We start from the raw sequence: 17517 nt of genomic DNA on the forward strand, positions 1-17517 counted from the left end.
ATTGTCAGGTACTGATTTATAAAAAAAAATTACCTAGGTTCTGAATTTTAATTTAAATATAGAAAAGAGTATTTTACTCATATTTATCCATAAAATAGTTGTAAGACAGCCCAACCACATTTAATGCTCCTGCCGACAAAAATAACACACTAAACAAAAATTTGAGAAAAAATAAATAAATTGGTTGGAATTGGAATTATTATTTTTGGTAAGCATGAAACATATTTCTTACAGATTGTAATCTCTAAATTAGTTTTTGTTGATGAGCTCTGAGAAGAAATATTGACAAGCTCGATTGAGAACAGTATTTGTGCTACCTCAATGCTACGATTCATTAGCAAGGATCGATGTAGGGACATTCGCATTCTATAGATGCTTATCGAATAAGAATACTTAACTACCATCATTCTAAATTTTCTAAGATGTTATTACTAATCGAGTATATAATTTATAGTTAAGATTGTGCACGATTAATCCCCACGACCCAATACACCACTTGATGAGATTATATTTTGATATAATTATTTGAATTTATTTATTGAGATTAGGTGAAATTAATTTTTTAAATTTATTTTGTAGTTCCTAACCCTATTTTTTTGTTATCCCGTGTATGTGAAATGGATGAAATCGAGTTAAAACGATGGAAGAAAACATGAATTCGAAAGTAAAGAAGAAAATGAAAATCGAATGATACTTTGATGTGAAGGAAGAGTCGTGTGTTGACTTCAATCGATGCAGGAGCTTTATTAGATCAGGAAACTATCGTGCTTCATGATAATAAGTACAAAAATGTTGAGATGATGAAATTGGTGGAAAATTCAACAAGTGGATGATATGAGAAATGCCGCAAAAGATGGAGAAATAATGGTCCAAGTTTAGCGCAAGGGCCAAAGAAGAACCCACGTGGACTTGAATTGGCACAAAACTGAAGAAATATCATGAGGAAAGTTGGTGCCCAACCCACGCGGACGTGGGTATACGCATGGATCATGATATAAAGAAGAAGAGTGCTGCCCAACCCACGCGGATACCCACGTACACGTGGGTATATGCATGGGTGGCAATGAACATGTGTGAAATAAGGAAAAAATCATATTTCCGAATCCTATCTTTTTGGACTCGATTTTCTTCCTTTCAAACATATTAGGACTCTGTCTTGGGATATTTTATTTAGGGACTTTTTGGGGGAGATATAAATACAAAAGCTCAAGAACAAAAAAAAATGTTTTTTGATTTCTTCTCCATGTTAGACTACAGCTAAGTTTATTTTTTCTCTTTACTTTTCAGATTTCATTACGAATGTTGCTGGTGCAGGAATATATGTGCGAATATATGTGAATGATATCTTTAATGCAAAACGAACTTGTTATTTATAGGAAGGAAGATGATGAATTTTTCTTGTTTTTAGTGTCTACTTCCACTTGTAGTCACCACCTACTTTCTGTCATGCATTATGTCAAATCAGCAAGATTTTGTCAGGTAAGCTTATCGAGAGAAGATATTACCTGCTTTTCGCACTCGAGTGCAGTGCTATTACCGAGACATCTCAGGTAGAGAGTCATCATCCGGGAATTTGCTCAATAGCTCGGGCTTCTAGGTTACCTGGGTAAATGATGTCCCGAACACCTACCTATGAGATTCTTCCGTAAGCTTACCCTGATCCGGGTTATCCTTTTACTATCCCTGATCATCCATGACCTGGGCCCTTCCGGGGGTATCACCACTCCCTCCTTAAATAGTCGGACTAGAGTCATACTCGCTAGTCCCAATCATGTCATGCTTAGGCTCCAAAGAAAAGACAATCAACTCTGGTTTTAAAAGCATCGGGGCCTCATGCCTCCTGGCCATGAGATAAAGTGTCGGGGCCTCATGCCTCCCGTTCTTTAGAATATTTTTGTTGTTTTGTATTCCAAGGTTGGTAGGGTTGACGTCATGATGATGTGTATCCCTAGAATTTAACGGCCCAAAAACGCTTTGAATTCAGGGGAGGCGAACAGTCTGAGCCGCCTCGATTTCAGAGCATGTCTTTTCGTATTCCTTCCGAGGCGCACCCCAATTGTCCGATTTCTCTTTAGATTTACGGTTGAGATCATTCTCTTTTTGCATTTATAAAACGAAGCACCCCCCTCACTTGTCACTTTTACAATTTCGAATTCTCTTTCACAATCTTCCTTCAAATCTCTGACGTACTGTGCTTTGCAAATCTGACGTGATCTCTACTCTCACAAGTCATTCTTCGACCAATCTCGTAAGTTTTTCTTCTCCGTTTTCTTCAAAAATGTCAAACTCTATTTTTCCACCCCCGGAGCGAATGCGCAAGGCTCGTCTAGTTACGAATCCACCGCGATATGCTCTGATTCTCTTCCTTCTCCTTCCCCAAAACTTTTTTCCTCCCATATTTCCCCAAAATCCAAACTTTCCTCTGCTGGCCCATCCCGAGCTCTGAAAAAGAGCAAGGGAAAAGCTTGGGATTCCTCTCTTTCTCACTCCGAGGTGCTCGGGGTTCCCTGGTTAGCTTCGATGAGCAGCACTCTGCGCTCGGGAGCCGACGAGGAACTTTGGGCCCTAGGTTCCATTCCCTATTCTTTTCCCATTATGATTCCTGGCTCCTCTAACAGAGCCGATAGACTTCCACCCAGTTTTACTACGTTCTTCCGGGACCAGGTTAGGAATGCCCTTCGCTTTCCCATTCCTTCCTTCTATACCGAGGTTGCCAAATTCTTTGATGTCCCTGTGAACCAACTTCACCCTAATTCCTTCCGAATCATGGCTTCCACTTATATTCTTTTTAGGACGCACAATCTTCTCATCACCCCTCTGATTTTACACTAATTTTTCGTTTGCCGGATGGGAGATAATGCTTTCTCATTATCTGCCCGGCTAAAAGCTCGCTTCCTTGATTATATCCCTTCTTCCCAGAAGGGGTGGAAAGAACGCTTCTTGTACATTCACCTCCCGGCTCCCCTTCCTTTCTTAACTGGCTTTCTTCCCACTCTTCTTTCACAACCCTCTATTCCCCGCTCTTACAAGTTTGATGAACCTTACACTCGAAGCCAAGAGTTGGTGGAGGGTCAAAAATTCTCTTCTTCTTCCCTCCTCTCAGAGGAAAACTTGATTACTTACGGGTTGAGTGCCCGGGTAGAGGACCCAATCGACCGGGTAATAGATGAAGTTTTTGGCTCGGGAGCTCAACCCGATAACTTTCTATTCTCGAAATTACTTTTTATGTTCTTTGTCTTTTAATTGAAGTACTTATCTTCTTTTTCTCTCTTATGTAGATCTCAAAAATGAAAGAAGCCTTCGCCAAGAAGTGAGCAGCAGAGAAGGCGGGTGTTGGAACTTTATGAGTTCGCAATCTTGAATTTGGTGAGAACAAAACATGTTAGTTATGCTACTAATGATCTACCTTAGTAGTGCATCATCTAGGATCACTTACGAGATGTTTACATCTCAAAACTAAAGACCCAACTGATCGCACAAAATGAATCAGTCTAACTGATTACGTCAATTGAGCAGTTCAGCTGATTGTCCAGTTGATAGGTAATTCAGCAGGAAAACCTCAGAAGCCTGGCCAGACGAAGGAGTGTTTAACTGATGAAGAAACCCAACTGATCAGTCCAACTGAACTAGTATGAAATCAGTTCAACTGACGAGTCAACTGATTTCACCAGCCCAACTGAAAGATCAGTTCAATTGACCAGCTCGAAGCATCAGTTAGAATCTTTCGGTTATGGATGAAGACAAACCCTCTCAAGTAGATTCCAGCTATACGTGAAGGTACAAAGCCATTATCCAGTCATAGGACAATAATGGACGTTGCATCAGTGCGTTAAAGACAAAACATTTCAGAAGGGCAGTAGAAAGTCGAGACACAAAGTCCAAGAAACAAATTCAAGATGCAACAGGTTATAACAAATGAGTCTCACTGTACGATCAGTTTTCCCGCCTATTTAAAAGAGAAGATCAGTGAAGATTCAATATACACACAACACAAGAGAGAAAATAATGGGCACGCTTCAAAGTCATATCAGCTTACAAGAGAGAAGCATTCAGCCCAGTCGAGGGAACTCTTCACAGATATATCAGCTTAGAGTAGAAGCATATTTCCCTCAGTGTGTGAGAACATCCTCGTTCAGTTCTCACACACACAAACACTCTTTAATCAATCCAAAAACAGTCTTGCATAAAGACGTTAAACTTGTGTATGTAGTCTTTGACACATAGACGTTAAAGAAGTGTTGGCTGGAAGGTGCTGCCTTCAGTCGTAGCTAGGAGTTCAGTTTAGGCAGTAGTATAAGTCCTAGCTGAGTGGGTTTGTACAAGTAGTTGTATAAATCAAAATCTTCTAGTGGATCCTATCCGTGGAGATAGAAGGGGTGACGTAGGAGCAGTTGAAGTCTCCGAAAATCCATAAACATATCTTGTGTAGTTAACTGATTAACTATTGTTTTCAAACTATTTTGATTCAGTTGGAGTATTTGTCAGTTCAATTATCACCGTAACTGAACTGAAGAATGCAAAAACTAATCTGTCTTATTTCAGTTAATCATTTTACATAATTTAAAATATTTTCTAAATATATCAGTACTCTTCACGAAGGATTACTTCGAGTTTCTTCCGCTTGGTTCTAAAATCAAACTCGATTTAATTCATCGGTGTTAATATTCTTAGAACACGAGCTATTGCAGCTCATTGGAGAATATTTTGTTTGAAGCATCCCAAAGATGCCGAGCAAACGATCCTTCAAGTGGTATCAGAGCAGGTTGTTCTAAGAAGAACATTTGAAGAAAACTGTGTTTTAAAAATCTCACTTTAAAATAGTGTTAAAAGCTATTTAAAAGTATCTCATACGATTTTCAAAACTATTTGAAAATATTTATTTGTCGCTCTTTGGTAAAGAGTTGAGAGGATTGGCTCTGCGACTAATATTGCAGCCACTTCTTTAGACTCTTTACTAGGGATTTTTAATTAGCTTGCAGGGAACTGAGAATCATCTGCAAAGATGCACAGCTAAATTGCTCCTTGAACAAGCCTTCAGTTGCAAGCCTACCAGGTCAGTTGTTCTTCAGAAGAAACTCATCCATGCTGGGACGTTGGTTGATTAAAATCATCAGCTGCATTCCAGTTGAGCTTAGTCAGAGTCTGCTCGACCAGTTAGTCTGCTAAGGAGTCAAGTTCAAGCAGTTTAACTCGTTTCTCTAGCAAGATAAACTCACAACCGATGCAGCAGTTCAAGCAATCAAGCAAACTGATATCTGATGGTGTTTAAAATATACTACCTTTGTGGTAATCTTTCTTGTTCAACTGATATGTGTACTCAGATGTAAATACAAGGAAATTTCTTTAAATAAACATCGTATTTGTTCAGTTGTGCTTTACTGTAACTGAATGGATATTTCCAAATCTCTTGTCTACATTGCTTGAATGATTATAATCTCTGAATAAATGACTATATAAATATCTTTTAGATACGGGTTTTTATTCAGTTTCTGAGGGGGAGCTTCGAGTTTTTCTCTCAATCTAAAAATATTATCAATCAGCTTTAAGACTCAGTTGTTACGAAAAACTCTTTCCTTTTCATCAACTAAAAAGTAGTTTCTTAATTCTGTCCATCTCTTTTAAAATGTTTTAACTCAGTTTTGAAGATGTAGTTTCTTTTTGTTTAGTTTAATTTCATTAAATTCAGTTATAAAGGGGGAGCCTTTAATGATACTTGAACTTGCTAATCCTTGAACTGAATATATTGCGCTTAACTGAATATATTTGCTAATCCTTGATGTTCATTTGAACTGAATATATTGCGCTTAACTGCTCCGGTTTTGTAATCATTAAAAAGGGGAAGATTGTTGGAACTTTACGAGTTCACAATTTTTATTTTGGTGAGAACAAAACCTGTTAATTATGCTACTAATGATCTACCTTAGTGTGCATCATCTAGGATCACTTACGAGATGTTTACATCTCAAAACTAAAGACCCAACTGATCGCACAAAATGAATCAGTCTAACTGATTACGTCAATTGAGCAGTCCAACTGATTGTCCAGTTGATAGGTAATTCAGCAGGAAAACCTCAGAAGCCTGGCCAGGCGAAGGAGTGTTTAAATGATGAAGAAACCCAACTGATCAGTCCAACTGAACTAGTATGAAATCAGTTCAACTGACGAGTCAACTGATTTCACCAGCCCAACTGAAAGATCAGTTCAATTGACCAGCTCGAAGCATCAGTTAGAATCTTTCGGTTATGGATGAAGACAAACTCTCTCAAGTAGATTCCAGCTATACGTGAAGGTACAAAGCCATTATCCAGTCATAGGACAATAATGGACGTTGCATCAGTGCGTTAAAGACAAAACGTTTCAGAAGGGCAGTAGAAAGTCGAGACACAAAGTCCAAGAAACAAATTCAAGATGCAACAGTTATAACAAATGAGTCTCACTGTACGATCAGTTTTGCCGCCTATTTAAAAGAGAAGATCAGTGAAGATTCAATATACACACAACACAAGAGAGAAAATAAAGGGCACGCTTCAAAGTCATATCAGCTTACAAGAGAGAAGCATTCAGCCCAGTCAAGGGAACTCTTCACAGATATATCAGCTTAGAGTAGAAGCATATTTCTCTCAGTGTGTGAGAACATCCTCGTTCAGTTCTCACACACACAAACACTCTTTAATCAATCCAAAAATAGTCTTGCACAAAGACGTTAAACTTGTGTATGTAGTCTTTGACACATAGACGCTAAAGAAGTGTTGGTTGGAAGGTGCTGCCTTCAGTCGTAGCTAGGAGTTCAGTTTAGGCAGTAGTATAAGTCCTAGCTGAGTGTGTTTGTACAAGTAGTTGTATAAATCAAAATCTTCTAGTGGATCCTATCCGTGGAGATAGAAGGGGTGATGTAGGAGCAGTTGAAGTCTTCGAACATCCATAAACATATCTTGTGTAGTTAACTGATTAACTATTATTTTCAAACTATTTTGATCAGTTGGAGTATTTGTCGGTTCAATTATCATCGTAACTGAACTGAAGAATGCAAAAACTAATCTGTCTTATTTCAGTTAATCATTTTACATAAGTTAAAATATTTTCTAAATATATCAGTACTCTTCACGAAGGATTACTTCGAGTTTCTTTCCGCTTGGTTCTAAAATCAAACTCGATTTAATTCATCGGTGTTAATATTCTCAGAACACGAGCTATTGCAGCTCATTGGAGAATATTTTGTTTGAAGCATCCCAAAGATGCCGAGAAAACGATCCTTCAGCGGGGAAAGAAAAGAAAATTTAGCTCGGAGAGCGGCTGCTGAGAAGAAGAAAAAGGCTGAGGATGTGGTGGCAGGGCTGAATGAATCTGTTCGGGCCGAAACTCAGCAACAGCGGGAGGTGACTCGGGCGAACTCCTAGGAAAATTCTGAAGACCATGTTCCCCTCATTCAGAGGAAGAGAAAGACTGTAACAAGCCCGAAACTGATCCTGATTGAAGGCAACAAAGGAGGAGACCAGGGCACCTCCCAAACAACTCAATCCACCCCTCCTTTACAAAATCGGCCCTTCACCAAGCCTCTACAGCTCAATCCTGCCTACCTGGGCCAACATCTTCTTGGAGGGAGCCACTCCAACTGGACTCAAGATCTTAAAACATATGCTCCTTCCTGTTCTGGAGGCGTATCTGAAGGGCTCCCTCCAAACTCCCAAGCTTTTTGAGGGGTCAAATCGGATTTTTTCTGTAAGTTTTTCTGACCCTTCCTCTCTTCTTTTTTTTTACTAACTCTCTATGAACAATGTGTGCAAATGTTGATATCGGCCTTTGAGAGGTAGCTGCGACGGCCACCGTAAAAGGCAATCAGGCTCGGGCCATGCAAGAGCTTCACGAGCAACTCCAAGGATGAGTTGTCTCAGGTCCGATCTACTCACGAGGAAGAAGTGTCCGGCCTCCGCACTGCTTTGAACGAGGCCAACCAGCAATTAGCACGGGCTAATATAGATCTAGAAAAGGCCCGGGATGCTGTTGAAGAAGGCATTGCCCGGGAAGAAACTTTACAAGGTCATTTCTCTGTCTTGGAGTCAAGGAGTAATTCCTTGTCTGAGAATCAAGAGAGACAAATGTCACAGGAAGAGGCTACGGAGAGTGCCCTGGCTGTTCTTAGATATAATCAGGACAAGTGGCAAGCCTCCTTCCTCCAGTCTCCAGAGTTCAAGAAGGCCGTTGAAGATCATGCCTACTCATTTTTCCGGGACTAGCTTCGATAAGTGCCAAGAGCAATTTGAAGAATTCGGGTTGATTCCGGAAGATAAGAAAGAGTTTCCTGATTTTAGACCGGCCATGGAATCCCTTCCCAAGGATGCAGAAGAGAAGGAGGACCCCACAGAAGAAGGACAGCCGGGCTCCAGCCCAATAGATGTAGAGTAGGATTGTAATTTCCTTCTTTTATTGTAATAGTGGCCTTTGGGATTTAATTAATGAAATTTCTCTTTTCTGAACTTTCTTCTTTTCCGTAAATAGGTCAAAAATTCTTTTAAGTAATTGATAATAAACGGGCTACTTTTCTCTGTAGAATGTTAATTATTTAGAGAGATTTATAAGTGCTAGAAAGTAACCGGGTCTTCTTATGAAGTGATCGGGGTACTGAGCCCTGAGCCAGGGTATAATTTCCTGTACTTGGAATGATTGAGCTGCGGAGTCTCGAGCCAGGTTATGGAGCCCTGGGCTTAATAAGTAACCAAGGCACGGAGCCTTGGGCTAGGGTACGGATTCCAAGACTTGTAGTGGTCGATGTGCGGAGCCCCGAGCCAGGGTATGAAGCTCTGGGCTTAATAAGTAACCAAGGCACGGAGCCCTGGGCCTAAGGTACGGATCTCAGGACTTTTAGTGGTCGAGGTGCGGAGACCCGAGCCAGGTATGGAGCCCTGGGCTTAATAAGTAACCAAGGTACTGGATCCTGGGACTTGTAGTGGTCGAGGTGCGGAGCCCCGAGCCAGGGTACGAAGCCCTGGGATAAATAGATAACCAGGGTACAGAGCCCTATGTCAGGGTATGGATCCCAGGACTTATAGTTTAACCGGGGCATTGTACCTCCCAGGTTTATATATAATTTTTAATTCACTCTCTGAGTAGAAAAGAACTTCATTAACACTTCAAACAATATATACATTTCAAGTGTAATACTTTTTTAAGTGAAAAATATTCCACGGTCGTTTGAGAGAGCGCCCCTGAACATCCTTGAGATAAAAAGCTCCCGAGCTAACTTTTCAAATTTTCTTAAATGGTCCTTTCCACCAAGCTTCCAATTTACCAACGTCTCCAGCTGGATTGAATTTTTTCATGACTAGATCTCCTATCCTGAAAATTTTTGATCCGGATACGCTTTTTGTATGATTTCATAACTCGGCCTCGATAAGCTTTCATCCGGCTCATTGCCTGCTCTCTTTTTTCTTCCAATAGATCCAGTTCCATTACCCAGCTTTGGTCATTATTATCCGAGGTAAGATTCTACCTGGCGGAAGATTTCTCAATTTCTTTAGGTAAGATAGCTTCACTACCATAAACCAGATTGAAAGGAGTTTATTGAGAAGGTGTTCGGGGTGTAGTCCTATATGCCCAGAGAACACTAGATAAGTCTTCCACTCAGTCTTTTCCTTTGCCTTGCAGCCGAGTATTCAAAGCTTGTACAATAATTCTGTTTACTACCTCTATTTGACCATTTGCCTGGGGGTAGGCAACTGAGGTGAAAGACTGAGTGATCTTCATTCCTTGACACTAGGATATGATCTTCTTCCCTTGAAACTGCCTTCCTATTGTCTGAAATTAATCTTCGGGGAATCCCGAATCTAATACGATATTTTTCCACATAAACTTTAACACTTATTCCTCGAAAATTTTAGCCAAGGTCTCAGCCTCTACCCATTTGGAAAAATATTCGACTGATACCAAGAGAAATTTCTTTTGAGCCCGGGTAGTCAGGAAGGGACCAACAATGTCCATACCCCACTGATCGAAAGGGCGAAATGCCCAAATAGGCTTCATTGGAGTAGGCGAGCTGTGCTGAAAATTAGAGTGATGATGACATCCTTCACATGCTCGGACCATCCGAGAAGAATCTTGGCTCAAAGTTGGCCACCAGAATCCGACCAACATGGATTTCCGAGCTAATGCAGTTTCTCCAAGATGCTCCCCACAACATCCTTCATGTATCTCTCGGAGAACATGCTATACTTTTTCTCCAGCTAGGCACTTTAACAAAGGTCTATGATATGATCTCATGTACAAGATGTTATTTAAAAGAACAAACCTGAGAGCTTGTTTTTGAATTTTTTTAGCATGAGCTCAATCTTCAGGTAATTCATTATGGGCAATAAATTTGATCAGAGGTGTCATCCAAGAATTCTCTGGAGTTGACAACACTTCCTCCTCAGTAGAAAAAATCAGCCGAGTAATATGCAATACGTCTCGAGTATTGACTTCTGATAAAGAGGTAGCCATTTTTGCTAAGGCATCTGCTTCATTGTTCTTCTCTCGGGGGATCTGCTCAATGCTCCAATTGAAACATCTCGCCATTTTTATTGCTTTAAAAGTACTAAAATTTTTTTTTATATAACACTCAATTTTTGGCCAATACATAAACCTCATGAAAATATTTTTATAAAATATTTTACCCTTTAAAATAAAACATCATCCAACTAGCATTTTAAAAATCAAGTGAAATAGTCATAAAAATGAAATCGTCAACTGGTTTACCAAACCTAAAAAGCAATAATATTTGAAAAGTATAACCCATACTAAACCTCTCAAAAATCTCTCCAAAAAGCATAAATAAATGATCTTAAAATCTTTAACATAAATCATGAGTCATAAATCATAATGCGGAAAAAGTAGAAGCGCTGGTCCTCGGGTTGTGTTCGCCTTCAGTCCTAGTCAAATCATACGTCAAATCCACCCTCAACCTCACCTGCATCCATCACACCTAGTGAGTCTAAAGACTCAACACACCAGTAATCTTGGTAACAACTAATACGTAATACAGTCAACATATAACAGTGAAAAATATTTGTACTTAAAATATCGTTTTCATGAAGATGCATAAACTTCAATCATGAACATTTTCGTAAACCTTTTTATGCTGCATGAACTTTAAATAAAAACATTTTCATAATGATGCATCAACCTTAAGCATAAAAATTTTCCTGACATGCATAACATAAACCTTAACCTTTTCCTTTTTCCTGGACATGACATGACATAAAACCTTTTTAACATGATCATAAACATTTTTCTTTTTCCTTTGTTGAATTCAGATCGTTAATTGTGACTTTCCTCAAACCTCAAAAGTCGATGGATCCATCTACATGTAACCACAGTACTGGGCGACGGGGGACACCAGCAACACTCTCACCGGTCAACTGGGCCCTGGCCTATCATGATCGAATAGAAATACGATCGTCAGGGGCTCCCTCTGGGGCCTTCTGCCATAAATGGGCTCCCTCTGGGGCCTTCGCCCCTCACGATATTCCCATTCTTACCTCAAACCTCATATCCTCATATTCGTAATAATGGAAACACGATCGTCGGGCTCCCACTGGGACCATCACCCTCACGACATCGCCATCATTAACGAATTAGTCACAATCACTTCACTTTCTTCAACGTTTTACATTCTCATCACTTTATAAAATCGTGCATAACATATATTTTTTTATTTTTGAAACCAAGCATGCAACATGTCTTTTAAATGTCAACCTTTAATCATAAAAATCCCATAGACATCTAAAAATCATAATTTAATCATGAACATTTCATAAACATTTAAAATGAAATTTTAACCTCAAAACATTTACAAGAACATTTTGACATATTAAATCATAAACATATAAAATTCCCTAAATATTTAAAAAATCATTTTAACATATAAAATCCCATAAACATTTAAAATATCATTTTAACATAAAAAATTTCCATAAACATCCATAACTATAGAAAATAATCATATTAGCATATAAACAGCATTCAGGGCACTGCCATGATGTTTACTAATTTTTAGGTGTAAAAAGACCGTTTTACCCTGGACGTAACATTCCTCGTTTTTGACATTTTCTTAATTTCATTGACTCTAACATGTCCCAAATAATTATTTAAGCCTACATGAATTTTCTCATATTTTTATTTATCTTAAATCGAGAACTTTTAATTTAATCTTTAAATGTGACGTATTAATGCGTTTTAAATCCCGGATTAAACCAAACCTTGATATGAAATTCCCAAATTGAAAACGTAGACTTTAAAAAATTATTTAAGCTTAAATATAATTTTTCATAATTTTATAAAGCTTAAAACTAGGCGTTTCCCAATTCGTATTTTTTAAACTTAGACGTACTTCTCGATTTTGACTCGTATAGGACTCGAAACTTAACCAAACTTGAACCAAAGCTTTCTAACACATAACTAAGCTTTATTGAACTCAATTCAAGCCCACAAAATCCCTGGAACCCGCCCCTACAACTGCTGATTTCTCTGCATGGGTGCTCTAATCCTAATAGGACTCTAACTCCTCCTATTTCGGTTCCAGCCCTTAATCAATTAATCCAGACCCTGGTCGACACTCCTAGGACCCTACCTGAACCCTCTAAGACCCTCTGAGATCAGCCCTCACGAGCCATGCACTGAAGACGTGCATGGTTCTCTTCCTTGCGCTCGGCCGCGGCTAGATGGTGCTCTAGTCGTGTGCCCTTCCACTCCTAACCCTTCCAGCCCTGCGTGCACCCCCTTGGCTCGAGGCTAGGACCCTCATGAGCCCAGCCCCTCACCTGGAAAGCACCACGCACTGGCTCCTTTCCTGAACCTCCCAAAAACCGAGCCCTAGTTACCCTAACTCCCAAAATTCGTGCAGCCTTTTTCCTCCCACTTTCCAGCCTTAAGTCATGCTTATAGAGACTCTTAAACGTGTGGGAAAACCTCCCCTCAAGTACCCCTAACATGGCAGCCCCTTTGTGCATCGTTAGGAAGAGTTTTAAAATAAGAAAACACTAGTTTTGTGCATGTATAGCCATAAAAACGAAATTAAATAAATTTTATCATGTTTTTCATGCAATCATGTATCAAACACATAATATGGTGTGAAAGATGAAAAAAGTAGATTAAGACGTGTCTTTGCGTATTAAACGCACGATTTAACGTTGGCGATTGAAGAACGATGACGAGGAGGGCCTTGGCTTGAAACCTTGAAGAATTTTCAAAACTTTTCCTTTCCAACCCTTGAGTGTGTCATGAATTGAGGGGAAAAGGAGTTGGTATGATTTAGGGGAGTGTGGCGTGAGTTTCCATGGTGTGGGGAAGGGTTTTGAATATTAAATACTTAATTAAGTTACTAATTAAGCTTAGGCCCATTAGGTAGGTTAATTATGCCCATTAGTGTTTAATTAGAATTTAATTAAAATATTAAAATAGTTTTGTTTAAATAAGTTTGTGAATTTATTAGCCGGGTTGCCAAAACATTCTAATTTTTGTTGAAAAAGCAATACCGATAAAATTTACGTCCCAGCGTATAAAATCACCTCAAAACCCCTTATTTTCAAAAATAAGAAAAAGAATCATCCTTAATTTAAATAATTAAAAATAATTATTTAATAAAAACATTTTCTATTTTTCAGCCCTCGATCTCCGTTCCTCGATCGCAACTCGAATATCCCTTTTAAAATACATTTTAATGCAACTATGAAGAAAAATATATTTTAAACATACAAATATGCACAACATAATTAATTTAATGCAATTAAAACAATTAACTAAAATACAAGGGAATTTAATAATTGCATGCATGTGGTTTACGTGAACCTTTAAATTTTCGGGACGTTACACCAATCCACGAAGGATTCTGCCTGACCCAAAATAAGCTTCAAATATTTGAGCATCTTTTCATTCTTGGATTCATAAGCTCCCTTTACCTACTGAGTTAAAAATTACGAATCAGAATATCGAATGATCTAGGAAGCTCCTATTTCCCGGGCAGCGCGCATACTGACCAGAACAGCTTCATACTCTACTTCAATGTCGGTAACCGGGGAGTCAATCCTCAAGGCCATCTTAACTTTCTCCCTGGAGGGTGCTATTATATCAGTATTCCAACTCCACACCCAGTCAAACTGGTTGCCCCATCTACAAAGACTCTCCATACCTCTTCTTTGTTTGGTTGAATCATCTCTAAAAGAAAGTCTGACAGGGCTTGAGCTTTGATTGCCACTCAGGGTTTGTACTCAATTTCATATTCTCCCAGTTCAATTGTCAATTTTATCATCCTCCCGGAAACCTGAGGGTGAGTCATGATTCTTCTGAGATGACTGTTGGTAAGCACAGTGATCGGATGAGAGAGAAAATAATGCCATAATTTTTTAGCAGTCATGAACAGGGCTAAAGCTATCTTCTCTACTTCACTATATCTGAGCTCGGCTCCTTTGAGAGCGTGGCTGACATAATACACAGGCATCTGATCAGAGTCTTCTTCCTTTATAAGCACTGAACTGACAGAATACTCTATGGTGGATAAATATACAAACAATTTTTCTCCGGGCTCTAGCTTCACTAAAACAGAAAGCTCGGCTAAATGGATTTTATGATCTTTGAAAGCTTGTTCACACTTATCATTCCAACCGAACTTATGTGCCTTTGATAAGTGTAATTTATTTCACTTTTATTACTTGTTTTTAACTTAGAATTATGTGATTCTTGAGCAGTTTATTTTATTTGTTGTTGTTTTTGTTGTCATAGTTTGGAAGTATAGAATAAGAGTGTGAAGTAGTAAAAGTGTTGAATTGGAAAGTGCAAAAAGATAAAAAAAATACAGTAGCTGCAGCGCACCGCGCTTATTCATGTACAGCACCCGCGGTAAGCTAGTGCACCCGCACTGAAATAGGCAACGCACCTGCGCTCATACACCAGAAAGAGGACCGCACCCGCGGTCTGTTCTTCACCGCACCCGCGGTCTTTGAAAAGCAGAATCCGGAAATTCTGTAACTTTGTGTGCTGCGCGTGGAAGTTTGAGAATTTTGTGTGCTACGACTTCTATCTTGTCTGGACTATAATAAGACATCATTTGCTACTATCTAGGGTATTGGGCAGCCAAGGAAAGAGGGAAGGAGGCTACTACTAGATTGAAGATCAAATTCATCAAGTTTGGAAGAAATCTTTTGTACAACTCCGGGAACGGAATCAGCTCTTCAAACTCTTGTTCTAAGTTCTTCTTTCCTTTGTTTTTCATTTGTTATGTCTTATTTTAAAACCATGTTTTGTTGTTTTGATTTTGTTATTATGAACTAAGTTTTAATTCTAGAGGAATGATGGAACAAAACTAGAAACCATGTGTTAGAAGTTATAAATTAAGTTATTTAAGTTCTTCATATTGTTCATTTGTATTGTTCTAATCTTAATGCTTTCAATTTATTGGCCATATTTTGAATGATTTATATGTTTACAATTTATCACTCGTAAGAGAAAATTATAAACAAGAAAAAGATCAAATACAACAATGGTATTTATAGAGTTCGGAAGGCCTATAATGCTATCGAAGCCTATAGAGAATCTAGTGCTTGTTGTGTTATTTAATTGTAAATTGTTGATGGGAATGTTACAATTTATTTTTAGATAACAAATATCTAGTTATTACTTGAAAAAGGGAGTAGATAATAATAGGATTTTTTCGCTAATGAATAAAAAGGACTTTTATAACTAAGCTAATAAGAATTACACATGGTGGATAGTTGCGTGAAATCGGACATCTAGATCTTTTATCTCATTGTTATTTGCTAAAATTATTTGCTAAAATTTGGTGTTATATATATCTATATTTATTTTTAAATCCATTTTCAATTTAGTCATTCATAAAATCAAATTCTTAAATTGATTTTTCTAAATAAAGTCAAGACTATTTTAATCACAAGCATTAATATACGTTTATATACACAATCCTCGTGGGATCGACACTTGTACTCAATAATATATTTTACTATAACTTGACGTCGTGCGCTTGCGAGCAATCAAGAAAACACGCAACAAGTTTTTGGCGCCGTTGCCGGGGAGTGTTTTTATTTTAAATTTATATTAGTATTGTTACCAATTAGTCTTGATTTTAATTAAAGTTGTTGTATTACATTAAACATTGATTCGTTTCTTATCCTTGTTTGACAGTGCATGCGAAGATCGCAAAATCTTGACTTGCTTATCTTTGATCCTGAGATCGAAAGAACCGCAAGAAGATTAAGAAAGGCAAGAAGATAAGAGATTCAAGCAATGGCTGACAACAGAGATAATGAAAATCCACCCCCTACAATACCCATCAGAGATCATTTTAGGCCGGTATTAAATACTCATTATTCAGGAATAGCACGAGGGACTATTAATGCAAACAACTTTGAACTCAAGCCTGCATTAATAAACATGGTTCAACAGAATCAGTTTGGGGGAGCAGCTACCGTAGATCCTCATCTACATCTCAGAACATTCCTTGAAATCACTGACACGGTAAAAATAAATGGTGTTTCTGATGATATAATTCGATTGCGTTTGTTTTCTTTTTCTCTTAGGGACCAAGCAAGAGGATGGCTCCAATCGCTTCCTTTGGGGAGTATCACTACATGGCAGGAGTTAGCAACCAAGTTCCTTGCTAAATATTTTCCACCTGCGAAGTCTGCACAGTTGAAAATTGAGATAAGTACTTTTAGGCAGACTGACTTTGAGCAATTATATGAGGTATGGGAACGGTATAAGGAGTTGTTGAGGAGGTGTCCAAACCATGGTTTTGAAGATTGGGTACAGATTGAATTGTTTTACAATGGTTTGAATGGACAAACAAGAGGCACTGTGGATGCAGCAATTGGTGGCACGATATTTGCAAAATCACCTGATCAAGCATATGATTTGCTTGAACAGATGACCATTAACAGTTATCAGTGGCCATCTGAGAGGTCAGGAGTAAAGAATCCAGCTGGGATTTATGCCATAGATCCTATTACATCACTCACCGCACAAGTTTCAGCTTTAACAACTCAAATTGCAGCTATGAATAAAGCTAGTACAACTGAGGTTGAAAATGCATCGGTTGTTACTGAAGAACCACATATTCCTGATGAGGCTCATTATATCAACAATAGGAATTTTGGTGGCTACGGAGGATATCGAGGTAACCCTCCCCCTAACACTTATCATCCTGGTTTGAGAAATCATGAGAATTTTTCATATGCTAATAATAAGAATGTGTTGAATCCTCCATCGGGTTTCAATACATCAAAAGGGGAAGGAAAACCTTCACTTGAGGATCTAGTTGGGACATTTGTTGCTGAATCTAGTAAAAGGATTGCTATGACTGAATCTCGTCTTGATGGCATGGAAACTCACATGGGAAATATGGGTGCCACAATGAAATCATTGGAGACACAGATTGGACAGTTGGCTAATGCATTGAGAGATCAAAATAGAGGTCAATTCCCAAGTAATACTGAAGTGAATCCAAAGGAGCAATGCAAAGCTGTAACTTTGAGAAGT

This window comes from Primulina tabacum, chromosome 18 (assembly GCF_025594145.1).
Source record: "Primulina tabacum isolate GXHZ01 chromosome 18, ASM2559414v2, whole genome shotgun sequence".
Taxonomy (NCBI): domain Eukaryota; kingdom Viridiplantae; phylum Streptophyta; class Magnoliopsida; order Lamiales; family Gesneriaceae; genus Primulina; species Primulina tabacum.